Raw genomic sequence first — 12,323 nt, forward strand, 5'->3', positions numbered from 1 at the left:
CGAGAGTCTGCTGGTGAATTGTGTGCTCTCCTGCATAGAATAGAAGCCAAAATGCAAAATGCAGGTCTGTGAAAATGCAAATGCCTGGCGGTGAGGATCACAGGGGTGGAAAACAACACTGTGCATTAGTGCCAGTTACTGCACATTTATGTAGTACCTCATATTATAGGTAATAAACTTAATATGCAGTAGCAAAGGCACATTAATGCATGTATAGACATGGCTGGTGAGGTGCTGTTGGCACATCTGACTTTGTAAAGATGTTACTTTGTGCCTGATAGCCTCTACTGTGTTGCCAAAACCCAATTGAGTTTCCCTTGCAGGGATTGATATTTGCAATGCTTATCTTGTCTAAGGCCTGTTTTTTCTAAAAGTATCACCATATATACCTGTTAATTAATACAGTTTAAACTGCCTAGTTTGGACTGTCTTAGTCTGTATTAACTTCCAATGAGGATTAGTTAATTTGGATTGGAGCTAATTTTAATTCAGGCTACAAGACATCCACATGTATATAGTGATGGCTGTAGTCCAGATTAAACCTAGAAAAATGTAACATGTATAAACAGCCTACTGTAGGGTACATGTAGATCTGCAGGACACCTGCTCCAATGTGCTGTAATTACAGTGCGTTGGAGCAGACTCATTTAATTGAGTCTGTTTGAGTGTGCTAATTAGCATGCTCCAGCAGCCTCGGCATCTCATGTATTCAGTGTCACCATGCTTCAAAACGGCAGTGGGGGAACTTTAACTAAAGCGCATCAAATAAGCTTTAGTTAAAAAAACCCTGCTGCCATTTTGAAGTGTGGGATGCTGAATACACAAGACACTTTGGGCACTTTAATTAGAGCTGAGAGCTGCTCTAATTAAAGCACCCCACCCCCTGGAGCAGGATTAAAGATGCCCCTCGTGATTCAGGTAAGAGTGTTAACTATTAAATCCCTTCCTGCTTTCTGCTATATGTAAATAGCAGTTAGAATGCCTCACATTCAAAAACTGTTTGGACTCAATTAATGTGAGCACATCACAGCATAGAGTTGTATGGAAGCTGTAAGGAACAGAGTAATAACTTACCAGGTGTCCCAATCAGCTGCAAGCTGATGATGACTTTTTAATACCTGTAACAGGGAGCTCTCTCGGGGCTGGCCTGCCATAGGCCCACCCACATGTTTATGGGTCAACCACCCACCTCCTCTTCTGCCATGCTTTGATAATACATAATTATTGTATTAATTAGGCAGGAGGCTGTCCATTCTTGCCCCAGAGCCAGGGGGCATTACTTGCGGTTCCATTCCTCCCCTACACAACAGCCCAAGCCTCACAAATGGCATCTAGATGACACAATGCTCCTGGCCTACAGCCGGACAAAGCTTAGCCCTTGTTGTCAGGCCTCAGACACACACACACACACACACACACACATACCACCCTCCTCTCACTAGGGCCTCTCACACTCCACCCCCTCTTACAGGGTCTCTTTCATGCATTGACAACTTATACCACCTTGCCCCCTCCCAGAGCAGGCCCCTTCAGCCATAGGCTTTATTTAGCTCATACCTTGGGTGGCAGACATACCATCTTTTGGGCCTCTCCCATGACCCTCACTGGGGTAGTGGCCAGCCAATTACCCAGCTGGGTCCAAACTTGCCCTGGCCCCTCCCAGAGCAACTCTATACACTCACATACACATACTGGGCTCCCGGCCCTCTGGTTTCCCCCTCACTGGGGCTGTCCCCTCACCGGGGCCACAGGGCTTCCCTCCTCGGTGGGGGCTCAGGTGGCCGTAGCTGTGCCAGACCCCATCTGGGTCTTACACCCTCCTTGGGCTCAGGTGGCCATAGCCATGCCTGGACCCCTTGTGCCCACAGTATTGTGGGGGCTTGGGATTAAGGCAACCCACCCCACCTTTCACTGGCATGATAACTGGCCTGGTATTTCCTGGGGACTCCTGCACCACTGGGAGCCCCACCAAGCCACCCACTCCTGGTAGGGTGCAGTTTTAGGTCATGCCCAGGACCAGGAGCCTCCAAACCATCCCCCTAAGCTCCTGCCCTTACCTCCAAGATGTTACATACAGTCTTTCAGCCAGGCAATGTTCCTGCCTGGCTTGCCAGCAGTGAACTGCTCTGTTTATATTGGTGGCCAGAGTTCTAAAATGGCCACCGTAACCAAGCACCTGCTGGCTGTTTGGGTCAGCCCTTAAAGTGGCAGACACCAACAGTGTGCCACAATACCCTTATCTGAAAAAATATTCCCGTCATTTTTTAAAAACATGGGCTTCTGCAGCAAGAAAAATGTCTCTTTGCTACAGCATCAATGTTGACAGACTGTGTCATCAGTATGGGATGCCACAAATAAGATCTACTGGTCTGAGTCCTTAATTGTTCCCATTATGCTTTGATGATATTATAATTTTACTACTTTTAGCTTTGCTTTCTCCTCATTTATGTTGTTATTCATATTATTTGTTTATATATCTTGTTTTCTGTCTTGCAATTCTTCAAATACCAGGTTTTCATTCAAATTCATGAGTGTATGGAAAAATATATAGAACAGCAGCCTGAAATACCCTAAATAATGTCAGTTAAATGAAGAACAATGTAAAATATGCATACCCAAACTCTAAGCTGCAAAATAAGCTTTATCTAGTTAGAAGCCCAACATTCCTTTTCCAAATCAAATACTAGATTCCTGGATTAATGAAAATGCCAAATGAAATAAAACACTAGTAAATTTTGCACTGATGTCAGTTATGCTAATAATTTGAGCAACAACTCTATCAACTATACCCCTGGAGAGGAGATCATTTTATGTGTGTCAGCATAAAGTTAAATCACAACTGGAAATTTTCAACAAGGAACATATGTAGTTTCATTTGTACTTTTTTCTGTGATGTGGTACGGTCAATAATTCACATGCCAGTTGTGGTTATTCTGCTCATCAAGTAAGGTTTTTTAACTTCCAGTATCCAAAATGTTGTACATTATAATTTTTTTTTGTACTTTCCCCCCTCCTTAAATATCAGAATAATCAAATTTGGTTTCCATCTGAAAGAAAATGGAATGAGGGAAGGAAGCTAAGCATGGTTTTCCCACAGAGCCTATGTTTCTGCCCTGGTGGCCTGTACAAGTGAGATGTGCTAAAGAAAGAAAGAAACTGCATAAGCAATTAATTTGTCAAATAGTCACAAATCAACCAATGTTGGTGGGGAAAAAACTACTTAAATCTGTTCTCCTCAATAATCTATTTTCTTCAAGTCTCAGAGATCTGTAGGTATCCTGCACAATGGGCTATTTGTGTTTGATTTCTGGCGTGAAAGAAGGGGCTTAATTACCCAATCACCACTGTGACATTGGGAAATGTGATCATGTGTCTAACCCAACATGAATTTGAGGTGTAACCAGATTAACTGAGTCCTCCAAAGCCACAGAGGAAGAGCATGGCAGAGCTGCAATTTGAATGCAACAGTTCCCAGAGTTCAGTCCTGTATTCAGTCAAATAGACAGCCCAGCTTTCCTAAGGGCCAGAAGAATCACTTCTATGCAAACATCACAAACATGGTTTTCATATTTCCCCACTCACTGCCTGAGCTGGGAGCTTTATTATTTTTCTATCCTGTTACCTTTAAGGCATTCATGGAATCATCTGAACTGAATGGCCAGAGAGTCTGAAGGAAGTACATTGACAATTTACTCTAAAAATTATCCCTGATTAAAAGGGTGTAGGCAGCAAAATTTAGATCTAGATCCTAATTTCCCCCAAGAACATGGGCATTTTGATTCTGGATTTTGATTCTTGCTCCTGTCTTCTAAAAAGAGAAACTCTGCAGCTTAAACAACAGATTTCAAAGACCATAAAATAAAGCACATTTTCTCTAATTCTCTATGTAAACTTTTTCTTGTCTTACCTTGTGATCGCAGCACTTAAACCCCCACATTATAGTCCCCCTGCTGTGTTACCAACAACAGGGCTTGAAAGGTTAGAATTTTCTGATGCCATGGAAATGGGAGTCTCCCTCTCCTCTCCCAGGTGTTGCCCAGCAACGTGTCAACAAATGTGAATTCACAGAGCTCTCAAAGCTGATTGGCTATCTTCATTGTTTGGTGAGAAAAAGGAGCAAGAAGCAGTGTTTAGGACCAACCAATGGGAAAGATCTTTCCATAAGCACCTTCAGTAGAAAACCTGGGAGCTGCATCTGGAACTCCTTCCGTCGTCTTCCAAGGGAGTCTCAGTAATGACCTGCACTTTAAGAAGTGTTAGAAAAACTGACATCTTCCCTTCCCAGTGAATTCTGCGTACCACTGACCTGCAGCAGGTGCTGATGAGGGGGCAAGCAGAATGAGCTGCGTCTGGACCTTCCCTGACCCAGTGGTTGTATAGTTATAATATGCGAGAGGTTGGAAGTGAAATGGAAAATGTTGCTGGATACACTTACATACAGTCAGACAGCAGTGTACATTAGCTGCATGTCAGCCAGAAAAAAAAAGCTTTGGGCCAAAACCTGAAAATTAATGGACCATATCTTCTATGATGCACCAGGGCCACTTTCCAATAAGGGAGTGTTGTACCATGGGATGTATAATTTGTTCAGCCCATAGAGGAGAATGGCAGCATAAGGCATTTAAATTACAGCTTCCACAAGGCACCACAGCACCATTTAGAACAATAATATTCTAGTTTTCTGTGAAAATATTTCAATTGTTGATATATTGACACTCCCTCCTTCCCCTCCCCCCCCACCCCCATGAAGTTTTCTGCACCTCTTTCAATGAAGAAGAAAAAGCATAATTATAGCATAGGGATGCTATATGTATGAAGGTCATGCTGCTTGGTAATAAATCCATGGGGCTTTCCTCGTTTAATCTCTTTATATTTATGCAAATAAATAATAGCTACAGTTTGTTGTGAATCTTGACAAGAGCTATGGTTTATGTGCTGCTAAGCAACAGAGGTGTGTTGCAAACAAACTTGAGTAGCAGAGCTGGTTTGAAATTGGTGCTGTAGGTACGCTACTACTAGGAAATGATATGAAGAATGAAGTGGGTTTTTACAGTACTGCTGTATTTTCACAGATCTGTATTTGAAGGCAACAGAAATAGGCTGTTTTAGCAAACCCTGCTAGTTCCTGAAGTTTTCTAACTACTCCACACAGTGAAGAGGAGGAGGCGGCAGGAATTTCAGAAAACAAATGTACAAAATTAGGGCAGATTGGGTTGGGACTACAGAATGGAAAAGTTTGGAGGGGAAGAGTGATGACAAGCCATGACGTCCGACATTGTAAAGCCATTCAATGAGACCTTTATTCCACAATTACCAGGTAATATGTTATCAAACCACATGCATCAGCCATGGATATACATTAAGTATACATACCTAGTAACTCACCCTTTTTTTATAAGTTAGCACTGAGACTGGGTATAGATTTCAACCTATGTAGGAGAAATGTATTTTCAATATGGCAGAGAACAATAGCCTGAGGAAGTGCTTCTGAAGTTTAGTCTCTGCACATGCCATTTTGTCCTTTGACAGGATGATTGGGAGCAAATGCAATGTTAGAAAAGGACCCACTGGGGGAAGGCCAGGATGACTATAAAGCTGGGAGAAGGGGGATGTCTCTCCAGCCTGAAAATGTAGAGAACAAAGAAGAATAGGGTGAAGGAAAGGGAGAAAATGAGGAGGGTGCAAATGTGGAAGAGAAAGAGACCAGAACTTAAGATAGATCAGAGAAAAGGGGGAAAAAAAGAAAGGGAGGAAGGAAAGAGCAATCCATCTAGAATGTGGAGATGGCATTCAGAGATGTAACTAAACTAGTAAGATATGAATCCTGGGCCAGCATTTCCCAAACCTCATTGTCACTCTTGCAACCCAAATAGTCAGCTACACTTGCTATGGCAAAGCTTGCCAGGAAGGTTCTTTCTCTACTTCACAGCTTCCCAGTCCTCCCTGCTCTGTGTGGAGGGCTACTTCACTTATCCACAACACCAAGTGCCAAACAGTTGCATGCTTGTAGATGATCTGCAGGGGCAAATTCAGGGGCAAGACAGCAGACATGGCATCAGAAGTGTTGGGACACCATGGATAATCAAGTCAGAGGAGCAGCACTGCAGCTGGAAGAGAGGTCCATTAGACGGATGAGGGAGTGCAAAAGAGGTTTGGAAAATGCTGAGTAGAGTGGATGAGCACAGGGGGACCTTGAGGATGACCCCCTTTAAGTCAGCACCTAATTCTCACACCCCACTTGCCGAGCCCAAATTACGAAGCTGATGGCATTACTAAGAGAACAAAGAAATGTAGCAGAGCTGTGTTGTCAGGGTCACCAGTGTGGTTGTTGGTGGCATCCTTGTTGAGTGTTACTGATGCATTGTCAGTGTTGAAGTCTCAGCAATTGTGGTACTGGCCAAAGTCTCAGCCAGGAAATCCAAACAATAATCTTGTCTTAAAGAACGATTACAGGCTCAGTACAGTGGCAAAGATTTGGCCAGGTTTATTGCCTACTAGCATAGCCCTAACATGTTTTGGCTTAAGTACATCAGACTGGGTATTAATGCATTTTTACATGGGACAAGATAGTTGGAACAACACCACACAGGCTCCCCTTGGCTGCTACAGAGTTCCCTTGATTTCCAATTCTCCTTTTATATAGCGATCACAACAAATTAAGTATCACATTCCATCTGTATCTTGGCTTCATGGGTATCCTGTTCTAGGTGTTCTTGCCCTAGTCATATCACACAGGCACCAGACTATCCAGCACCGAGCCCAACTATCCCTTTCACACATCTCATGATAAGATTGCACATCTTGCACCATCATCATGAAAAAGAATAATTTACAGACAGATGGTAACCCAGTGGGTTAGACACTGTTTTGAGGTTATCTTGTTATACCTATCTATGCATTCATGCCCTATCTACATTGGTCTGCACATGACTTTGCATGACCTGTAGACAGATTTTGCCCAGTTGTTTGTTCCATTGATTTAATACATCAATCTTTGGTACAACTCTGCTTGCTCTGTCCCTTTAAGTGTTGTACCCCCTGTGATAGGCAACATGATTTTAGCATGGGTAGATTTTGAGGAATCTGTGGCTGCGTTGATTTATTTCATGTATGATTTTATTAAAACTAGGTGATCCATTCCTCCTATGAGCAAGGGTGGACTCAGTGGATTTCTTTTAAGTTTTCATTCACTTCTATCTCTACTGCTTTTGCAGGTATTGTTCTAGGTTTCAGAATAGGATTTCTTGAAACCTAGCTTTCATATGGTGTGGTAGTGGTACAGTGGCTACTGTTCATGAGTCATTGGATGGTGGTTGATCTAGGTCAGGGGTTTTCAACCTTTTTTAACAAGTGTACCCCTTCTGTCTCAAACTTTCAGCTTATGTACCCCATTTATTTTCTTGTTTTTAATATTACCAATTATGTAATTTAAGGCTGGCTACACTAATTAACATTAAATGCATTATTAATATATGCATTAAATATATATATCATAGTTATGCCATAACAGTTTGGGCCAGGTTAGACTCAGCTGTGTGCAGGAGGCAGGCAGAACAGCCAGTGCATATTGTGCTGCTCCTGGGGCACTGGCAGCAGGGTGTGGAGAGTAGCCTGCAGTGGCAGCTGCCTTTGCCCCACACACAGATCAGGGGGGCACATGCCCCTTCTACCTGCCTTGGGGATGTGTGCAGCGGAAGGAGCCCCCGCACACTCTGGATGAGCTGCCCATGCTTCAAGTCTCCCATGACCTGCCCTGGGGCCCTGTTCACCCCAGCCCCTGCCCATCTCTGCCCCACTCCTTCCTTAACTGCAGGGGCCTTGATTTGCCCCCTCACCGCTTCCCCACAACAGACATACCTGCTGGCAGAGGGGCGGGGTGCATGTATGCATGTGCGCTCACCCTCCCAATCATATTTTCTTCTTCTGCCTATGGGGAAGCAGTGGAGCTGGGGCTGAAGCAGGCTGTGTTCAGCTGGGGTGTGGTGTGGGACGGAGCTGTGAGCAGCTTGTCCAAGGAGTGTGTGGTGGGGGTGGCTCCTGCCACTGCATGAACCCTGGGAGGGCACGGGGGGCACGTGCCCCTGGATCTGAGTGTGGGGCGGGGCTGGCTGCCCCTGTGGGCTGGGGCAATGCTGGGTTCTTTCTGGTGAGGTCCTGGGCTGGGCTGCCCTTGAGGTGGGCAGCAGTAGTGCTGGAAGGGGGGCTATGGCAAATTTTAGGGTGGCCGCTGGCCCCCCCCATAGCCCCTTCCCAGCACTGCTGCTGCCCACCCCAAACACAGCTCAGCCCAGCCCCTCCACTGGGAAGAGCTCAGCAGAGCCCCAGCCCACCCTGCTCTGCGCACAGATCTGGGGCACGTGCCTCCATGACCTCCTGGCATGTGTGCAGCAGTGGGAGCTGCCCCTACTCTCTGAGCCCCCTGGCAGCTCCATTCCCTGGTCCACCCTGGCTATGCAGTGCCTACCCCTGCCCCTGCCTCTGCCTCACTCCTTACCTCCCTCACCACAGGGCCCCCCCATCTCCCTTTCTTCCCCCCCTTCATTTCTCCACAACAGACTTACCAGCCGACCTGGCTTTTCCATACCGCTGGGCTGTCCTCGTGGCCGCTCATTCGTTCTGCGTACCCCTTATGACCCTTTAAAGTATCCCTAGGGGTACACGTACCACTGGTTGACAACCAATGATCTAGGTCATTCATATATCTCCATCCTAGTAACCATCCCAATTATCCCATGATCCTTTCTTTAATTTTGCAAGAGCCACCTTTTTCCATTTCTACCTCCACTCCAGGTGCTATGTCAGTATTTGGAGCATGTTGTCCTTCAAGATTTACCTTGGGGGGGTGATTTTTTAAATTTGTTTCGAATTTTCAGTTGCCTTTTGTAACTTTTTGTTCTGTTCCTGCACTTATTGCAACCTATCATGTGTCTGCACAGCTTGCTGCCCTGCCAACAAGGCCTGAGATTTTCAGTGTGTCACTGCTGATTTTGTTTCTTCTAACTCCTTTCCTTTTTATCTCACCTGCTCTTCTGATAATGACCTGGTTTCATTGGAGATCATTAAACTAACCCTATACTTTTTCTCTAAGAGGAAATGTCCCCTCCAACATGCAAAAAGGGCAGGATGTAGCAGGTAGATAACAAGAGTGGAGCATCCTACAACTCTGTGGTTGGATTTATGCTGCCAGCCAAATGTAGCCTTTCATTGTCATCTTGTAATTCTGCTATTAAGTTTTATAAATGAGATTTCTAGAAAATGACTTTATAATGAGTTCAGGACTTTATTAAATATTATGATCCTGAAAGTACCTTCAACAGCTGATAAAAGCTAAAGTTTAGGAAATTATAAGGGTGTACTTTCTAATACATAATAAATCATTTGGACCACATCTAAAAAAATTTCTAAAATATTTCAAGAGTCCACTTCCTTGAACTTTAATCCATATCCCACAAGTACTGGAGGGTTATTAGGCCATTCTGCCTAATGCAGGAACAAATGGGGATTATGATCCTTCCAAATGTTTAAAATAAAGCATTAAAGATCTCTGATGGGCTGAACTTCATTTAGCATATTAGTAGGCATTATTTAATGAAATAAGACAGGCATTATTTGACACACCTAAACACACACACCTATTCAAAGAACTACAAGGCTAAAGTCCATCTGCAAAATTCCTGAGTAGACTCATCTATCTATTTGCTTTGGGTGAAGAACATGTATTTGCATTTTGTATTTGAAGACTGCTATATTTTCATACCTGCTTCATCTGGGAGCTCAATGACTTCTCACAAATTTCTTATATAAAGGACAATGGATATGCCCAAAGTTTCAGTGTAATGATGCAACTGATAACAGTATTTTACGAAGAATGGAACAACGTATACAGAAGAGATTGAGAAAGATAAACCCCAATCTTACTGCACAGTGGCTGGGGGTACATGGAAGACGAATGACTATTTCAAATATCTGCACTGGTTAAAGTATAAAGGGAAGGTGGCACCACACTACTTCTGTCTGTTTTGTAATGCTGCCTTATGAACCTGGCACTTAGCTTTTGTGCCCCAAATATTCCAAAACAAACCAAACAAAAGAATCCCATTCTGTATGGGGTTGAATAGAATGCTTAGTTGACCAGACTTTTTTTCCCCACTTTGGACACTGAAATGAAAAATTAATTATTTGCGACAGCCCTAGGAATAATCCTCCAACACCTTATATAGATGACTGTACCTCTTCATTGGCATGTATCTTCTTACCTGGCAGAGGATGGGCAGAATGACATGGTTCCAAGACTGTGGCTTTCCTCATACATTAGCAATAGGGCCAAAACTTGTTCTTTCTTATATGTAAGACAGTGCATTGCCATTACTTTATATACCTGGTCTTGGTCTACAACTGTGCTCTAGAAAATTCACTGTGCTCTATGCTCATGCATACTGCTACTTTATGACAAGAACTGGTGGCTCCCAAAATAACCACCACTGCATGTCACGTCTTGTAGCTTCCTTTTTCTGGCAAAATGAGAATTTGCATTAATTCCAACATATGGTATATGTTTATTCTTCAAGATAGACTTGTGTCATGCCACTGGTTTGAATAAGGCTGTTGATACAAAACTAGAGTGTAACAGGCTAGAGCTGCTGCAACACCCCTTGCACCTTGGAAGGACAGACATATTTCTTCACAATCTACTGCAAAAAAATTCAATTTAATGAAAGGTAGCACAAAGAAAGTCAGTCAAGGGTAAATCATCTGTGTTAACTCTGTAGTGAAGATGTTGCTTAAGCTGAATGATGACAACAATATACTGGTTAGTTCAGAAAGAACCTGAATGCAGTCACCATCTCTGACTGAAAGACTATTTCTCTCATAGATTCATAGATGCAGGGTCAGAAGGGACCTAAGTAGATCAAGTCCAACCCCCTGCCCTGGGCAGGAGAGAATACTGGGCTCATATGACCTCAGCTAAGTAATCATCAAGCCTCCTTTTAAAGACCCCCAAGGTAGGAGCCAGTACCACTTCCCACTGATGTTGTGGATAAGTGAAGGGCTCTCATGATAGCCCTCTTCTTTTCTTTGTTTGTGAACTCTTATTTCCTTTAATAGCATTCACATATTCACTGTAAATATGTACAAGTATGGGTTTTTAACAATTAAAATCCTGCCCACATCCTTCCTCTCATCATTGTCACAAGCTGGAGAAGGGAGAACTGAACTTAAAGATGATGTCAGAGCTTTGTATGATTCCAGTCAAGCTGATGAGCCAATAATAAGTTCTCACATTCCCACCTAGAAAACTTTACCACTGTCAGGAAAACAATGTATATACCCTGTACCATATACAATGGGCTCTTTAGCCATGGAAATATGCACAAAGCCAAAAAATGAAATATTGAATTACAACAATGATGCCAAACTCATTTGGCTCTGCTGTCAAATTTCTGGACCTCTGAACCCCATGAGCTGGATGACAGGCCATATCTTGGTCACTCCTGAATTACAAAATAACACTATTTATATAATAAACACTTTTTCTACTAGTCTGTTTTACTCTTCATCCTACTATTCTACATAAAACTATTTCTATCATAAATGGGTATGCTTACACTATAGATTGCAATGTAGCATAGATATATTTGAGCCAGCTTTAAGTGAGCTAGATCCAGTACTGGAAGTAATCTAGTTACAGCAGCACAGAGCTAATTTGTGAGCTAATTTATGTTGCCAAATGGTGTAAAATATTCTGTGTGGTGATCCAGTCTCCTGTGGCTAGCCTTCTTGAGCTAGGTTATGTACCTGTACATTACTTTGTACTCTCTATATGCAAACAGGTTTTGTCTCTGCCCTAAGTGCGGCATCGGTGGTCATCCCTCCATATGAGAATGACAATCTTCCTGTAAATAAGGAAGGCATTGCTGAATCTGTAGATGACCAGCCTGTAGGAGGCTGGTCGGATGATGAAGTCTATGACAAATAGGTTTAAAACAGAACAAAAATCGTTTGATTTTTTGTCATTTTATTAGTATTGCTAGTCATCCTACTCATCACTGAATCCTCAGGCTAGATGGGGCATACACCAAATAAACAGGTATTCTTTAAACCTCAGAGAGACGAATTGACTTACGCTTTAAATTTCTTTTGTATGTCACCCTCAAAGTTTGACTACATCAAACCATTGGCAAGCTACCCATGGTATAGAGGTTCATTTTGTGAGGTAATTTAACTTTCATGTGTATAAGAGAAAATACTCAGAAAAATATGCGTAATTGGCTAGGATACACATGACTTAACTTTTTCCCCAAGATAAGAAATTTGTCTTCAAA

General features: G+C 43.1%; 1 protein-coding gene across 1 annotated transcript in view; it reads right to left on the reverse strand.

Annotated features, from left to right (window-relative positions):
- Nucleotides 1-4,083, reverse strand: part of LOC109297190 (zinc finger protein 474-like) — a 47,667-nt gene extending 43,584 nt beyond the window's left edge. The window contains exon 1 of the mRNA XM_019516826.1: nt 3,908-4,083. The gene's annotated coding sequence lies outside the window, so the exon portion shown is untranslated. The remainder of the gene's footprint in view (nt 1-3,907) is intronic.
- Nucleotides 4,084-12,323: the final 8,240 nt, after the last annotated feature.

This window comes from Gavialis gangeticus, unplaced genomic scaffold (genome assembly GCF_001723915.1).
Source record: "Gavialis gangeticus isolate Ggan-Ray unplaced genomic scaffold, GavGan_comp1, whole genome shotgun sequence".
NCBI classification, from domain to species: Eukaryota; Metazoa; Chordata; order Crocodylia; family Gavialidae; genus Gavialis; species Gavialis gangeticus.